The following is a 16895-nucleotide window of genomic DNA, read 5'->3' on the forward strand; positions in this document are numbered from 1 at the left end:
AAACTGCTTCCGCTGAGCGCCAGCTATCATGAGAGAAACTTCAGAGGGAACCAGCCACTAGATGGTTCGATTAGTCTTTTGCCCCTATACCCAGGTTGGACGACCGATTTGCACATCTGGACCACTATAGACCTCCACCAGAGTTTTCTCTGGCTTTGCCCTGCCCAGGCATAGTTCACCATCTTTCAGGTCCCACCAGGTGCACTCATGCTCTACCTTCCCGATGGTACGGGTGAGGTGGGCCAGCGGTGCACCCCCCAATGCGGGATGGGAGGATTCCACCTCAGCCAATGCTCACCGGCCCTCACTTTCATTACACCATGGGGTCTCCTGCCCACCCTCGGACTTGCTCACCTGTTAGACATCTTGGTCCATGTTTCAAGATGGGACAGGTGGGTCACTGACATCACCGCAGACCCAGGACACCTGAGGTGAGCCCGCTGGCACATCAGCAAGACACAGTCAGGCCGCACTGAGGTTAGTCCGGCCCAGTTGACAGTCCCATCGGGAGCTGGGGCCCCCCAGCCCCTACCGCGAGGGCTGGGGTGGGTGCAGCAGCAGTCATCTCCCACAATCCTGGGGCACAGCAAGGGGCTGTAACACTCCCCTGTAATGAGGGGAGCAACCTTCCACACAGCCTTCCCAGCCAACCTGGAACCGGTTGCAGCGCACAACCACAGAGAAAATGCACCCAACGGCAGCAAGCATGCTAGGGGACAGTCCCCCACCCCCCCGAGGGGGAGGGGATCTGCCTCACCCATGCGGCCAGCATGGCCGCCATGTTGAATCCTCTGGGCGGACCAGGTGGACCTCACCCATTTACCTCTGAACAGTTTCACACCCTCTTGAACTCTCTCTTCAAAGTTCTTTTCAACTTTTCCTTATGGTACTTGTCCACTATTGGTCTTGTGCCAGTGTTTAGCCTTAGATGGAGTTTACCACCCGTTTTGGGCTGCATTCATAAACAACCTGACTCCGGGAAGACTTGATCCTGACGCGCCGGGCGCCGCCACCTGCCTCACACCATCCGCAGGCTGAGTCTCGATCACAAGGACTTGGGCCGTCTGGGCAACGCCGGGAGATGGACTTCCGTATGCCACATTTACCTGTGCACATTGCCTGGGTGGGGATTCGGTGCTGGGCTATTCCCTCTTCACTCACCATTACTGATGGACTCCTGGTTAGTTTATTTTCCTCCGCTTAGTAATATGCTTAAATTCGGCAGGTTACCACGTCTGATCTGAGGTCGCATTCAGTGCATGGTCATGGGGGGACAGCAGGGGCCTCAGGGGCAGGCAGACTACCCATCCTCCCTTGGACCCCATACACCCACTTCCCACAACCGAACTCCAAACGGTGGAGGACAGCCAACACAGCCTCAGCATGCAGGAACTAAACAGGCAGTTGTCAGGCTCCACACCAGGAGGCCAGCCCTGTGGCAGTACCACTGACAGCCTCCATGGGCAGTCTGGATACGCACCACCTCCATCCCAGCCTCGGACAGGCTTCCCAGCTCTGGGCAGCAGGGGACTCCTCCTCCATCCACATGTCTCCCTAGGGGGGTGGGGGCCTGCAGTGGGCTCCCTCTACTCCCCGGCTGCACCCTCAACATGGGCCAGGCACCCCCATGGGTGATGGAAGCCACAATGACCCTGAGACAGGCGTAGCTTCAGGAGTAACTCGGGGCCGCAAAGTGCATTCAAAGTGTTGATGGTCAATGTGTCCTGCAATTCACATTAGTTCTCGCAATTAGCTGCGTTCTTCATTGACGCACAAGCCACGTGATCCACTGCTCAGAGTTGTACATTTCTCATTTGCCATGGGCACTGCTGCCCTCCTGGCATTGCACCTCAAGATGAGCACGCAAGGTTTCACAGGCATCATCATGGGCGCCCAGACCAGAGTTACTGGCCCCACGCCGCAGGACAGCAGGGAGTTCCACAGTGGCCAGCACACGGCCACACTGCTGACCTTCTAGGTCTTTGAACCAACACCCCGTGTGGAGTGGGGCATCCTCCACAGGTACCCATGACCGACATCGAGGGGAGAGGACTCCATTATGAAACCCCCAGGGGTTGCCCCACAAGGCAAGAGGGGAGGCCACCGTCCCCCTGCTGGGACTGCACCCTCTCCCTCCCACTACCACACAGGGTGGCAGCCACCTCCAGGGCACATGGTGGACCACACCATTGGGTCAGGCACACCCTCCACCACCATCTCCTCATGGCAGCAGAGGAGCACTCGCACCTCTGACTGCACAAATGCACCCACTCCCTCCCGCTGCCGGGAGCCAGCGGGGACAAACACCACCCCTCCTCTCACTCCCTCTACTCTCCCTCCCTCCCACCCCCCCCTAGAGACACAGGCTCAGTCCTGCTGGCGCCCACAAGGGTGCACAGAGAGATAGGAGTCAAGTAAGAGAAAGACAGAGAGACACAGAGGGTCAGGGCAGCAGAGTGAGGAGAAGCCCTGGTACCCTGGGACAGCAATGTCCTAGGACCCACAGCATTAATGATCCTTCTGCAGGTTCACCTGCGGAAACCTTGTTATGACTTTTAGTTCCTCTAGATAGTCAAGTTTCATCATCTTCTCAGTGCACCACTGGGGCTGTGACCAACTCCAGCAGGCCGATCTGAGGACCTCACTAAACCATCCAATCGGTAGTAGTGACGGGTGGTGTGTACAAAGGGCAGGGACTTAATCAATGTGAGCTTATGACCCGCACTCACTGGAAATTCCTTGTTTGCTGAGAATAATTGCAATCTCCAGTCCCTATCATGAATGGGGTTCAGCAGATTACCCGGACCTGTCGGTCAAGGGTAGACACATGCTAATCCATTCAGTGTAGCATGTGTGCAGCTCCGGACGTCTAAGGGCATCACAAACCTGTTATTGCTCAATCTCGTGTGGCTGAAAGCCACTTGTCCCTCTAAGAAGTTGGAGACGACCGCACTGGGCCGCATAACTATTTAGCATGGCAGAGTCTCATCCGTTATTGGAATTAACCAGACAAATCACTCCACCAACTAAGAATGGCATTGCACCACCACCCATAGAATTAAGAAAGAGCTATCCTTTCCGTGTCCGGGCTGGGTGAGGTTTCTGTATTGAATCAAATTAAGCCACAAGTTCCACTCCTGGTGGTGCCCTTCCTTCAATTCCTTTAAGTTTCAACTTTGCAACCATACTCCCCCCAGAACCCAAAGACTTTGGTTTCCCGGAAGCTCCCCAGTGGGTCATGGGAATAATGCTGCCAGATCACTAGTCGGCATCATTTATGGTCAGAACTATGATGGTATCCGATCGTCTTCGAACCTCTGACTTTCATTCTTGATTAATGAAAACATTCTTGGCAAATGCTTTCACTTTCGTTCGTCTTGTGCTGGTCCAAGAATTTCACCTTTAGTGGCACAATACGAATGACCCCGGCTGTCCCGCTTAATCATGGCCCGAGTTCTTAAAACCAACAAAATAGAACTGGAGTCCTATTCGATTATTCCTAGCTAAAGTATTCAGGCAACCAGACTGCTTTGAACACTCTAATTTTTTCAAATTAAACGCTTCAGACCCCCGGGACACCCAGTTAAGAGCATCGAGGGAGCACTGAGAGGCAGGGGCTGGGACAGGCAGTAGCTCACCTTGCGGCGGACCACCAGTCCAATCCCAGGATCCAACTACAAGCTTTTTAACTGCAGCAATTTTAATATACGCTATTGGAGCTGGAATTACCATGGCTGCTGGCACCAGACTTGCCCTCCAATAGATCCTTGTTAAAGAATTTAAATTGTACTCATTTGAATTACAGGGCCTCAAAAGAGTCCTGTATTGTGATTTTTCATCACTACCTCCCCGAGTTGGGAGTGGGTAATTTGCACGCCTGCTGCCTTCCTTGGATGTGGTAATCGTTTCTCAGGCTCCCTCTCCAGAATCGAACCCAGAATCCCCATTACCCATGGTCACCATAGTAGGCACAGATAGTACCATCGAAAGTTGATAGGGCAGACATTCGAATGTCGCATTGCCACCACAAGGGCACGAGATCGGCCCAAGTTTATCTAGAGTCACCAAAACTGCCGAGCTGAGACCCGGATTGGTTTTGGTCTGATAAATGCACGCATCCCCGAAGGCCAGCACTTGTCAGCATGTATTGGCTCTAGAATTACCACAGTTATCCAAGTAACAGTGGAGCAATCAAAGGAACCATAACTAATTTAATGAGCCATTTGCAGTTTCACTGTAATGTCCATGTGCACAGAGACTTGCATGGCTTAATCTTTGAGGCAAGCATATGCTACTGGCAGGATCAATCAGATAGGAGCACCTCATCAGGTGGGCAGAGATGAGGGACCAGAGCCCACACCTCTGCAGACAGGAGGGATCCCTCTCCCTGTGGAGGAAGCACCCCGGGTGCTGGTCATGGACTGGAAACTGTGACCCTGGTGGGCCGCAGGCCAGCGCAGTGTGCATCAGCACTATAGCTAGAGAAAAGGGGAATACAGCCCCACATGCTTCAGCCTCACACGGATGCCAGGGATTTCAACCATGTCACAGGACTTATATGCCTCAGCCTGGGGTCATCGGTCTCCCCTAGACTTCCACCCTAAAGGGCATAGAGTGCTCTGCACCCCAACTGGACCTTGCTCCTGGGGTGGAAAAGCTCAACCCACAAGCTATGACCCAGAGAGCCATGCCACGGGCACCCTCCACCAGTGGGAGTCAGTTGGCTTGCTCGATCGATAGACAGTGGGAAAGGGCAGCACTATAATACGAGGACAAATGGCAGGATATTCTCACTGAGGCTGGTACCCAGACTTGACCTTTGATGAAAACCCCCTTTGTCCCCTAACTCCTGGAGGCTGCCAAATCTTGCCAGATCATGCGAGCTTGCTGGGTGATCAGGGGTGTGAAAATGCAGGGTGTGACCACCCCCGCAGAACTCCCCTTGGCCTCAGAGGGGCAATTATGCTCTCATATGGACTTCCAAGTCCACCTCCTTTCCGATCCAGGGTTACTCTGGGGACTTTGAGATTTTTTGAGAACGCCTATGAGAATGGGCAGCGTCAGATGCCTGAATGGCCAGGAGCTTTCTGGGCCTTCAGGCCTACACACGAAGCACCCTTAATGACTTTTGTAAGGGCCTACCATGGTGGTCCCCCCTTCGGCCATGCAAAGAGACCTCTTTACCCGGATGCAGCGCAAGGCTCGCCTCGGGGACCTCGCCACCTCCATGACCCCTGCAGGCTGCCTAACCATGCCATGTCTCCATGCCCTGGATGCCTCTCAGTGGGACCTCCCTCCAATCCCTGCCACCTTCATGGAACTCCCCTCGGCTGCCGAGGGGCAGGCCTGCTTTCATCAGGACTTCTGAGCACCCCTCCTTTCTGGTCCAAAACATCACAGTCCCAGACTTCATGCATATCCTCTGCAGGCTGTCTAACCATGCCATGTTTCTGTGCCCTGGATGCCTCTCAGCAGGACCTCCCTTCTACCCCTACCACTTTCGTGGAACTCCTCTCAGCCGCCAAGGGGCAGGCCCACTCTCATCTGGACTTCTGAGCCCCCCTGCTTTCCAGCCAAGAACACCACAGTCCCAGTCTTCCCGCATATCCCCTGCAGGCTGTATAACTGTGCTGTGTCTCCCTGCCCTGGATGCTTTTCAGTGGGACCTCCCTCTGATCCCTGCCACCTTCACGGAATGCCCATCGGCCACCGAGGGGCAGGCCCCCTCTCAGGCCCACTCTCATTGGGGCTTCCAAGCCCCCCTCCTTTCTGGTCCAGAACACCACGGTCCCAGTCTTCCCGCATATCCCCTGCAGGCTGCCTAACTGTGCCATGTCTCCTTGCCCTGCATGCCTCTCAGTGGGACCTCCCTCCGATCCCTGCAGCCTTTGCGGAACTCCCCTTGGCCGCCGAGGGGCAGACCCGCTCTTATCGGGACTTCCGAGCCCCCTCCTTTCTGGTCCAGAACACCACTGTCCCAGTCTTCTCGCATATCCCCTGCAGGCTGCCTAACCGTGCCGTGTCTCTGTGCCCTGGATGCCTCTCAGCGGGACCTCCCTCGATCCCTGCCACCTTTGTGGAACTCCCCTCAGCCACTGAGGGGCAGGCCTGCTCTCACTGGGACTTCCGAGCTCCCCTCCTTTCCGGTTCAGAACACCACGGTCCCAGTCTTCTCGCATATCTCCTGCAGGCTGCCTAACCATGCTGTGTCTTCATGCTCTGGATGCATCTCAGTGAGATCTCCTTTTGATCCCTGCCGCACTCGCGGAACTCCCGTCGGCTGCTGAGGGGCAGGCCCGCTCTCATCAGGACTTCCGAGCCCCGTCCTTTCCGGTCCAGAGCTATTCTGGGGACTTTGCCGCATTTTGGGGATAACATCCCATAATGGCTGAGTATGGAACCCTCACACCTCCCCAGCAGGAAGGCTCCATGCCTGGATGCCTTACGCCACTCTTCCTCTCCGACTTCTGCAAGGTGGGACTCACCCTCCTAGCTCACCTGGGAAGGAGAGCTTTTGGTCTTGCGGCTTTATGAAGGATGACCCCCTGACACTTCTGAATCACTCTTAATGCCCTCTCACCCAGGGGGGAGTGCTCCATGCCCAGGAGCCTTATGCTGCTCTACCCCTCTGATTTCCACGGGGGGACTCACCCACCAAATTCACATGGGAAGGAGAACTCCTGGTCACGTGGTTTTCCACAGGACAATCCCCTGAAACTTTTGAACCACCAGGGGGTGTGCTCTCAGCTCCCTTTCACCCTGGGGGGATGTCCCTCCATTTTTGGCCCACCTCGCGGAACTCACATGGGCCGCCAACTGGCAGCCACGACCTCATCGGGACTTCCGCATCCCCCTCCTTTCCAAGCCAGATTCACATGAGGGACTTTGACACATTTCATGGATGCCATCCCATACCTGCTGGGGACGGAACCCTCACACCTCCCTGAGAGGAACGCTCCATGCCCACGTGCATTACGCCACTCTCCCCTTCCGACTTCGCAGGGGCGGACTCACCCTCCTAGCTTACTTGGGAAGCAGAGCTCTTGGTCACATGGCTTTCCACTGGATGATCCCCTTAAACTTCTGAACCACCAAGGGGGCATGTTTTTGGCTCCATCACACTCAGGGTGGAGCGCTCCATGCCCATGCACCTTACGCCACTCTTCTCCTCCAATCTGGTCCAGAGCACAATGGTCCACCTATCCCACATATCCCCTGCAGGCTGCCTAACTGGGCCATGTCTCCAACCCCTGGCGGCCTCTCACTAGGACCTCCCTCCATTTTTGGCCGACCACGCGGAACTCCCCTCAGCTGCCGACCGGCAGTTGCAACCTCATCAGGACTTCCGCATCCCCCTCTTTTCCCGTCCAGATTCATGTGAGGGACTTTGCCGCATTTCATGGATGCCATCCCGTATCAGCCAGAGACAGAACCCTCACACCTCCCTGGCAGAAGCGCTTCATGCCCCAATGCCTTACACCGCTCTCCCCTTCCAACTTCCTCAGGGGCGGACTCACCTTCCTAGCTCACCTGAGAAGGAGAGCTCCTGGTCCTGTGGCTTTCCACAGGATGAACCCCTGACACTTTGGAACCACCAGGGGGGCGCAATCTAGGAGCCCTCACACCCAGGGAGGAGCACTCCATGCCTGGGAGCCTTCCACCACTCTTCCAATCTAATAAGGTCCAGAGCACCACTGCCCACCTCTCCCGCATATCCCCTGCAGGCTGCCTAACCAGGCCATGTCTCTGAGCCCTCGCAGCCTCTCAACGGGACCTACCTCCATTTTTGGCCGACTTCCCTCAGCCACCGACTTGCAACCGCAACCTCATCGGCACTTCCATGACCCTTCCTTTCTGGTCCAGATTCATGTGAGGGACTTTGCCGCATTTAGCGGATGTCATCCCATATTAGCCAGGATGGAACCCTCACACCTCCCTCGCAGGAGTGCTCCATGCCAGGGTGCCTTATGCTGCTCTCCTCCTGTGCCTTCCACAGGGGCAGACTCACCCTCCCAGCTCACGTGGGAAGGAGAGCTCCTGGTCCCGCAGCTGTCCACAGGACAATCCCTTGACACTTCTAAACCAATGGGGGGTGCACTCTCTGCACCCTTGCACCCAGGGAGGAACGTTCTATGCCTAGGAGACTTCTGCTGCTCTCTGCTTCCAACTTCCACAGGGGAGATTCACACACTGACTTCACCCAAGAAGGAGAGCTCCTTGTCCCACAGCTTCCACAGGACAATCCCTTGACACTTCTGAACCACCGGGTGGGTGCGCTCTCGGCTCCCTTGCACCCAGGGAGGAGCACTCCATGTCTGTGTGCCTTACGCCACTCTACCCTTCCGACTTCCACAGGGGGGAACTCACCCACTGAATTCACCTGGGAAGGAGAGCCCCTGGTCCAGTGGCTTTCCGCAGGACAGTCCCTTTAAAATTCCAAACCACTGGTGGGTGCGCTCTCAGTGCCCTCACACCCAGGGTGGAGCACTCCATGCTGGCCACCTTACGCCGCTCTTCCCCTCCAATCGAGGCCAGAGCACCACTGTCCACCTCTCCCACATATCCCCTGCAGGCTACCTAACTGGGCTGTGTCTCTGAGCCCTTGGGGCCTCTCACTGGGACCTCCCTCCATTTTTGGCCGACCTCGCAGAACTCCCCTCTTCTGCAAGCCATCAGCCACGACCTCATCGGGACTTCCATGTTCCTTTCATTTCCTATCCAGATTCACGAGAGGGACTTTGCCACATTTCGGGGATGGAACCCTCACATCTTCCTGGCAGGAGCGCTCCATGCCCGGGTGCCTTATGACACATTCCCCTTCCAACTTCCACAGGGGCGCACTCACCGTCCTAGCTCACACGGGAAGGAGAGCTCCTGGTCCCGCAGCTTTCAGTAGGACGATCCCATGACAATTCCGAACCACTTGGGGGGCACGCTCTTGATGCCTTCGCACCCAGAGGGCAGTGCTCCATGCCTGGGCACCTTGTACCACTCTACCCCTCCAATCCAGTCCAGAGCACCACAGTCCACCATTCCCGCATATCCCCTGCAGGCTTCCTAACTGGGCAGTGTTGCTGAGCTGTTGCGGCCTCTCACTGGGCCCTCCCTCTATTACTGGCTGACCTCGGGAAACTCCCTTCGGCCGCCGACCAGTAGCTGCAACCTCATCAGGACTTCCGCGTCTCCCTCCTTTCCCATCCAGATTCATGAGAGGAACTTTGCTGCATTTCATGGATGACGTCCCATACCAGCCAGGGATGGAACCCTCACACCTCCCTGGCAGGAGTGTTCCATACTCGGGTGCCTTACACTGCTCTGCCCTTCCGACTTCCGCAGGGGTGGACTCACCCACCGACTTCACCTTGAAGGAGAGCTACTGTTCCTGCTGCTTTCCACAGGATGATCCCCTGAAACTTCTGAACCACCAGGGGGCACAGTCTCAGCTCCCTCGCACCCACAGGGGAGAGCTCCATGCCCAGGCACCTTACACCACTCTCCCCTTTCGACTTCCACAGGGGGGACTCACCCACTGACTTCACCAGGGAAGGAGAGCTCCTTGTCCCATGGCTTCCACAGGACAATCCCCGACACTTCCAAAACTCCGGGTGGATGCGGTCTCAGCTCCCTCACATCCAGGGAGGAGCAGTCTATACTCAGGTGTCTTACGCTGTTCTCCCCCTTCCGACTTCCACAGGGGGGAATCACCCACTGACTTCACCTGGGAAGGAGAGCTCTTGGTCCCAAGGCTTTCCACAGGACAATCCCCTGACACTTCTGAACCACCGGGGGGCACACTCTCAGCATCCTCGCACCCAGGGGGGAGCCCTTCCATGCCCTGGAGCCTTCCACTGGTCTCCCCTTCTAACTTCTAGTGGGGGGACTCACCCACTGAATTCACCAGGAAAGGAGAGCTCCTGGTCCCATGGCTTTCCAAAGGACAATCCCCTGACACTTCAGAACCACCAGGGTGGCGCTTTCTAGGTGCACTCGCACCCAGGGGGGAGCACTCCATGCCCAGGACCCTTCTGCCGCTCTCCCCCTCCAATCTACTCCAGACCACCATGGTCCAGATCTGTCGCATATCCCCTTCAGGCTGCCTAATCGGTCCGTGCCTCTAAGATCTCACAGCCTCTCACTGAGACTTCCCTCCATTTTTGGCTGACCTCATGGAACTCCCCTCAGCCACCGACTGGCAGCTGCAACCTCATCGGGACTTCCATGTCCCCCTCCTTTCCCATCTAGATTTATGCGATGGACTTTGCCTCATTTCACGGAAGCTGTCCTGTAACAGCTGGAGATGGAGCCCTCACACCTCACTGGTTGAAGCTCTCCATGCCCATGTGCCTTACGCTGTTCTCCTCCTCCAACTTCAGCAGGGGCAGACTCACCCTCCTAGCTCACCCGGGAAGGAGAGCTCCTGGTCCTGATCCTTTCCACAGGACGATCCCCTGACACTTCTGAAACACCGGGGGGACATGCTCACGGCACCCTTGCACCCAGGGGGAGCAGTCCATGGCAGGGTGCCTTCTACAGCTCTCCCCTTCCAACTTCCACAGGGTCGGACTCACCCACTGAGTTCACCTGGGAAGGAGAGCTCCTGGTCCCATGGCTTTCTGCAGAACAATCTCCTGAAACTTCTGAACCATCGGGGGCATGCTCTCAGCTCCCTCACACCCAGGGTGGAGCACTCCATGCCCAGGTGTCTTCCACCACTCTCCCCTTCTGACTTCCACAGGGGGAACTCACCCACCAAATTCACCTGGAAAGAAGAGCTCCTGGTCCCGCAGCTTTCCACAGGACGATTCCCTGACACTTCTGAACAACTGGGGGGGGTGCACTCTAGATGCTCGCACACAGGGGGGGGTGTGCTACATGCCTGGGAGCCTTCTGCCACTCTCCCTGCCAATCCGGTTCAGAGTACCACGGTCCATCTCTCCCGCATATCCCCTGCAGGCTGCCTAACCAGGCCATGTCTCTGAGCCCTCACGGCCTCCCACTGGGACCTCCCTCCATTTTTGGCTGACTTTGCAGAACTCCCCTTGCCTGCTGACCAGCAGCCGCGACCTCATCTGGACTTCCACATCCCCCTCCTTTCCCATCCAGATTCACACAAGGGACTTTGCCGCATTTCATGGATGCTGTCCCATACTGGCCGGGGACGGAACCCCTTACACCTCCCTGGCAGGAGTGCTCCATGCTCAGGCACCTTACGCTGCTCTCCCCTTCAGACTTCCGCAGAGGCTGACTCACCCTTCTAGCTAACCCAAGAAGGAGAGCTCCTGATCCCATGGCTTTCCACAGGATGATCCCCTGACACTTCCAAACCAGTGGGGGGGGGGCATTCTCTCTGTGCCCTCGCACCCAGTGGGGAGCCCTTCATGCCTGGGAGCCTTCCGCCGATCTCCCCTTCTGATTTCCACTGAGGTGGACTCATCCACTGAGTTCACCCTGGAAGGAGAGCTCCTGGTCCCATGGCTTTTAGCAGGACAATCCCCTGAAACTTCTGAACCACCGGGAGGCATGCTCTCAGTGCCCTCACACCCAGGGGGAGTGCCCCATGCCTGGGCACCTTACGCCACTCTTCCCCACCTATCCGGTCCAGAGCACCATGGTCTACCTTTCCTGCATATCCCCTGCAGGCTGCCTAACCGGGCCGTGTCTCCGAGCCCTTGCGGCCTCTCACTGGGACCTCCCTTCATTTTTGGCTGACCTCATAGAATTCCCCTCGCCCTCTGAGGGGCAGCCATACTCCCATCGGGACTTCCACGTCCCCCCTCCTTTCCTGTTCAGAGCCATTCTGGGGACTTTGCCACATTTTGGGAATGCAGGCGGCAGCTCTCACAGCCCTTCCGTCATCCATCTCTCTCTCCCTTAAGGACTTCCACGAGGAGGGATCCCCTCATGGCTTCCACTTCTACCCAGGCGGGAGAGCGCTTTTCCTGGGAAACATAACTCCTGGAGGCTGCCAAATGGTAATTGGCAACCCTGCCCTTGGAGGCCCTCAGGGGAGCTTCCCACTGATCCTTCCAGCCTTCTGGAACTTTGCTGGCCACAAGGCCTCAGACAGACTGTCATCCAGACTTCCATGTTCCCCTGCTTTCCCCTCCAGAGCACTTCCTGAGACTTTGTGATATTTCAGAGATGCCGTCTTAAGGACTTCGGTTGGGAGGGACCGCCTCATGGCTTCCACGTCTACACAGCGAGAGAGCTGTTTTCCTGTTTTACATACCTTATTTCCTTCTAAATAAGACCTAACCAGAGAGTAAGGCCTAGCATGTTTTTTCCAGGGTGTTCATGATATAAGCCCTACACCAAAAATAAGCCCCAGTTCTGATTCTTACTGTAACCTAATCATCACTCACACTTGACAGTTGAGAGCCTTGGCCCATAAACCCACGCAGGTGTACTTTGATCACTCAAAGTACAGACAACGTGCAGGAAGTGCGCACTCATGGTAATGAGCAGCTGTGGTAGTGTCTTCTCTTCATAACCGGCGCCATTTTGTGTTGCCATTCCAGTCACGTAAGTCTTCAATTAACCCCCCAGACAAGATGAGTGCAAAAAGAAAGAGCTATTCCATTGAGAACAAGAAAGGAATTGGGGAGGACTCCCATGGAAAGAACCTGATGGCTTTCTGTAAAGAGAAAAAGTTAGATCTCCGAATGGTCTGAAAATGGTGAGCAGCATACTTTAACGTCAATCAGGCCGATGAGGGAAACGCTAAGAATTGTAAGTGTGGATCAGGTCAGCAACCATTATTTCCTGAGCTTGAAGACATCATCTGTGAGTGGATTGTTAACAGGAGAGCAAAGGCTTTGGCTGTGCACAGAGCTGATATTTAAGCATTGGTCCTTGCAATAGCACCACAGTTAGAAATATCCCCAGAAGAATTCAAAGCATCACCACATTGGCTGGATGGCTTCCTTCATTGATATGAACTGTCTCTAAGAAGATCAACAACACTGTTCAAGCTGGAAGATACTGAAGTTATTAAACATACACTTGTGTTCAAGTCCTTTGTTGATTCCATTGACTTTTCTAAATACCAACTCTCAAACATGATTGCGATGGATGAAACTGCAGTGTTTATAGGCCAAGGATCTCAAACAACAATTGATCAGAGGGGTGCCTCATCAATCTACATTCCCTCCACTGGTTACGAGACTGTACGTGTTACCTGTATTTTGGCAATTCATCTAGATGGAAAGAAAACCCCACCTCTAATCATTAGTAAGGGCAAGAAAGATAAGATTGAACGTGTTTCAGGCATTTACATTCTTGAAACTGAAAAAGCCTGGTTCATACAAGCAGTTATAAGGAAGTGGGTCGATGTAATGCTGCCACTTGTTTTGCGAGGTGGCAAAAGAGGTCTGCTAGTCTGGGATTCAGCCAGCACTCACCATGCTAAAGAAACAAAGAAATTCCTAGGATGGAGGAGAATAGATCAAATAATGATTCCTAGAGGAATGACTGTCTATCTTCAGACTCTTGATATTGCAATAAACAAGCCAGTCAAGGACCATTTGCGGATGGAACTCAATGACTACATTGAAAATAGAATAGAGAGAAATCAGCATGGAAACTTTGTGAAGCCTAGCCTGCAGGAGGTCATGACTTGGGTGAAAAATTCATGGGATAAAATCACTGACAGCTATGTTGCCAATGCACTATGAGCAGGCTACTTGGACAAGCAGTGCTCATTTAAGGAGAGCTCATTTGCTAGGCATGACAGACTGGGGCCAATGGTGCTACAGAAAATGGAGTCACAAGAAATTCAGGCTGAAATTCGGGGGTTGGACACTTATAACAATGTCCCAGAAGAAGATGACATGACTGACTGTATTTGAATAACCATGAAAGCCAAGGTGCAGATATTCTGGAGTTGAAATGTTTGTTGCACTGTTTATGTAGAATTCTCACACAACTGTCAACCCATTATTAGAACTGTTGTCCAAAAATAGAAAAGTACAAAATAAATGTCAATTTGTGTACATGAATAAATGTTGATTTTTGTACATGAAGAAATGTCGATTTGTGTAAATTAATTAATGTCAATTTTTGTACATGAATAACTAAATAAAGGTAGATTGTTGTACGGTGTGGGTAAATAAGGCATCCCCTGATAATAAGCCCTAATGCACATTTCGCCTTGAGAAAGAATATAAGACTCAGTCTTATTTTCTGGGAAATACGATATACACACACATATATATATATATATATATATATATATATATATATATATATATATATATATATATATATGGGTCTACTATACATGATCGAAATTGCAAAAAGCCGAAACCCATATTGCAGAGACCATATGTTCGACTTCCTCAATTTCGAACATGTAAAAAAAAAATACACAACGTTAACTCACTTTCTAAGTGTTAGCAGGGGGCTACACCCCCCCACCCCGTAAATTTAATATACCAACTCTAAGATCACACTACAGTGCAGAAATTGAAATATTTCCATTCCACACTGCACGGAGTTGTCCGTTACACATGGTCAGGATTTCAAAACCTGAACATATGGTCTCGGCCATATGGGTTTCGACTTTGTGTCATTTCGACCATGTGTAGGGGACCCATATATATATATATATATATATATATATATATATATATATATATATATATATATATATATATATATATATATATATATATATATATATATAGATATATATATTTATATATATATATATATATTTATATATATATATATATATATATATGTATATATATATCTCCAAGTTTTGATTATTGGCAGAGACATTGTCCACCCCCATAGTGCCTTTTTAGGGAATGCCAACCTGATAATCCTATCAACATAACGATAAAAACAAAGGAAAAGTACAAAAGTGTTACTGATAAATGAATAGTAGGAGCCTAAACAAGCCCTTATTATCCTGGAGAATGATGTAGTGACTGAGACATTTAAAACAGTGGAGAACACCCCAGCTATGATGCCTTTCACATGTTGAGATCAACTACTGCACAGCAGGGGGAAAAGCTGGAGGTGCATCATTTTAGATTCACAAGAGACTCTCATCAAGGCTGGTAAAGTAGCATGATGCACTAGAGAGGTACTTCCCAAACCATCTGCAGTAGAGGACTACTTGATTTATTTCCAGTCTGTTGGGGACAGCTAAAATTGTCAACTACAGCAAAACATAATTACTAGAAAAATGAATGAAAAAAGATAAGATAAAATACAAGCTTAGGTTGTTTATTAGAGTCAACAGAATTTCAAGAAAAAATCAGAACTAAACAGCTCAAAGATTGTAACTAAGCATACATTATGCGTGAAATAGCAAGTCCTTAAATTACATACCTATATAAGCACACTTTGAATGATCTCATTAGATATATACTTCATTTTTAATGTGACAACGGAGCTTGTTTCTTGCTTATTAACTTATCTAGTCAAGGCTGGATTGATGACAGTGTTACTCGAATGGGATAATGTGTATCGAAATTGTTTCTCTGTTTTGTTTTAATAATGCTCATAGCAGAGAAACCACTCTCATGGAGGTATGTTGATGGGAATGGAAGAAGTAATTTTAAAGGAATTTTAGCAAGTTCAGGATATTCACTTTTAACTTTTATCCAAAATGAGGCAAGTGATGCTGAATTTTCAAATTTCATCTTCAATCCTTCATCGTATCCAGTTTCAACAATTTATCCTGCAAAGTTATAGACAAATTTAAATTTTCTTTTGAAGAAAGAAAGATTCTAGATCCATGATGAATTTCCTACGTGTGGATGAAGAGTTAAATGCAAAGTGTTCTGTCAAATTTGTAAGGTATTCAGTGATAATTTTTCATTTAAATGCAGTATCAAGATAATAACCTACTTCACTGACAACAGTTGATAAATTATGGAACATTTCATAGCAATCTGAAGAAACTCTGTTCTAACTTTTGTTTCAATTACATTCCTTCCTTGCATGGAAGTACTAAGATCATTAAAAATACTGAACATTTCAGACAAACAAGGAAACCTGGCTGTCCAGCTCACAGCTTTAAAACTTTCAGACCGAACTGGTTTCTTCTCTTGCAAAAATACTAATAGTTCTTTCTATTAAAATCTCTTGACAAAACTTTTCCCCATGCTAACCATCATGCCTCAGCATGCAATAGCAATTGTTTATGATCAGCTTCCATACTATCACAGAAGAAAGAGAACAACTGAGAATTTAATGCATTAGTTTTAACAAAATTTACAATCTTTACTTGTTCACTAAACACACTATTTCATTCAGCTGACATTTTTTGTTGCAAGACTTTCTCGATGGAGGAAGCAGTGTGTTGATTTACATTGTGGTAGAAGCTCCTTAATCTGGGAGTTACTCCAAAATGTTTTCTTGTCATTGCAGCTGCACCATCAGAACACTGCCCTGCACAAAACTTAAACTCCAAGCCACATTTGTTGACAATATAATCCTTCAAAGTTTTATACAGCTCAGAGCTAGCTGTGTTTGTCAGTAATGAAGCAGCAAAAAAGTATGTTCCTTCATACCAGCATCATGTTCAAATCACACAAATACCAAAAGAATTACCATGTTAGAAATACCTGTGCATTTATAAAGTTGCAATGAATGATACTTTACCAGCTTTATTTATTCTACAAGATGCTCTTCATTAGCCGTTTTGTGAACACTTCCAGCTATGGTGGCATTGGAAAGTGGTACTTAAGCTGCCTTCTTTGTCACAGACTCACCTAACATTTCCAAGCAAACATCTTTGATGCATTTTTTCACTAGTGTCTCAGCAACTGTATATATTTTTTAGTTTTTGCAACTTAAAGTATGACTTTATAAGAAGCTCTTAAAGCACCAGTGTTAATATGTGAAATAGTGACCATCTGCTTCTGTTGACTTTTTAATTC

The 16895-nt window shown here is 50.9% G+C and overlaps 1 protein-coding gene and 1 non-coding gene across 2 annotated transcripts in view; one reads left to right on the forward strand and one right to left on the reverse strand.

Annotated features, from left to right (window-relative positions):
• LOC122813606 (calcium-activated chloride channel regulator 1-like) overlaps nt 1–16895 on the forward strand; it is a gene marked incomplete at its 3' end in the record, with an annotated part of 1902671 nt that overhangs the window by 580092 nt on the left and 1305684 nt on the right.
• On the reverse strand, nt 1648–1801 carry LOC122814528. Its single transcript, XR_006366792.1, has one exon. It is a non-coding gene; the product is annotated as a 5.8S ribosomal RNA (ribosomal RNA).

The sequence above is a fragment of the Protopterus annectens genome, chromosome 10.part0 (genome assembly GCF_019279795.1).
Source record: "Protopterus annectens isolate FY-2018-M chromosome 10.part0, PAN1.0, whole genome shotgun sequence".
Lineage (NCBI taxonomy): Eukaryota > Metazoa > Chordata > Ceratodontiformes > Protopteridae > Protopterus > Protopterus annectens.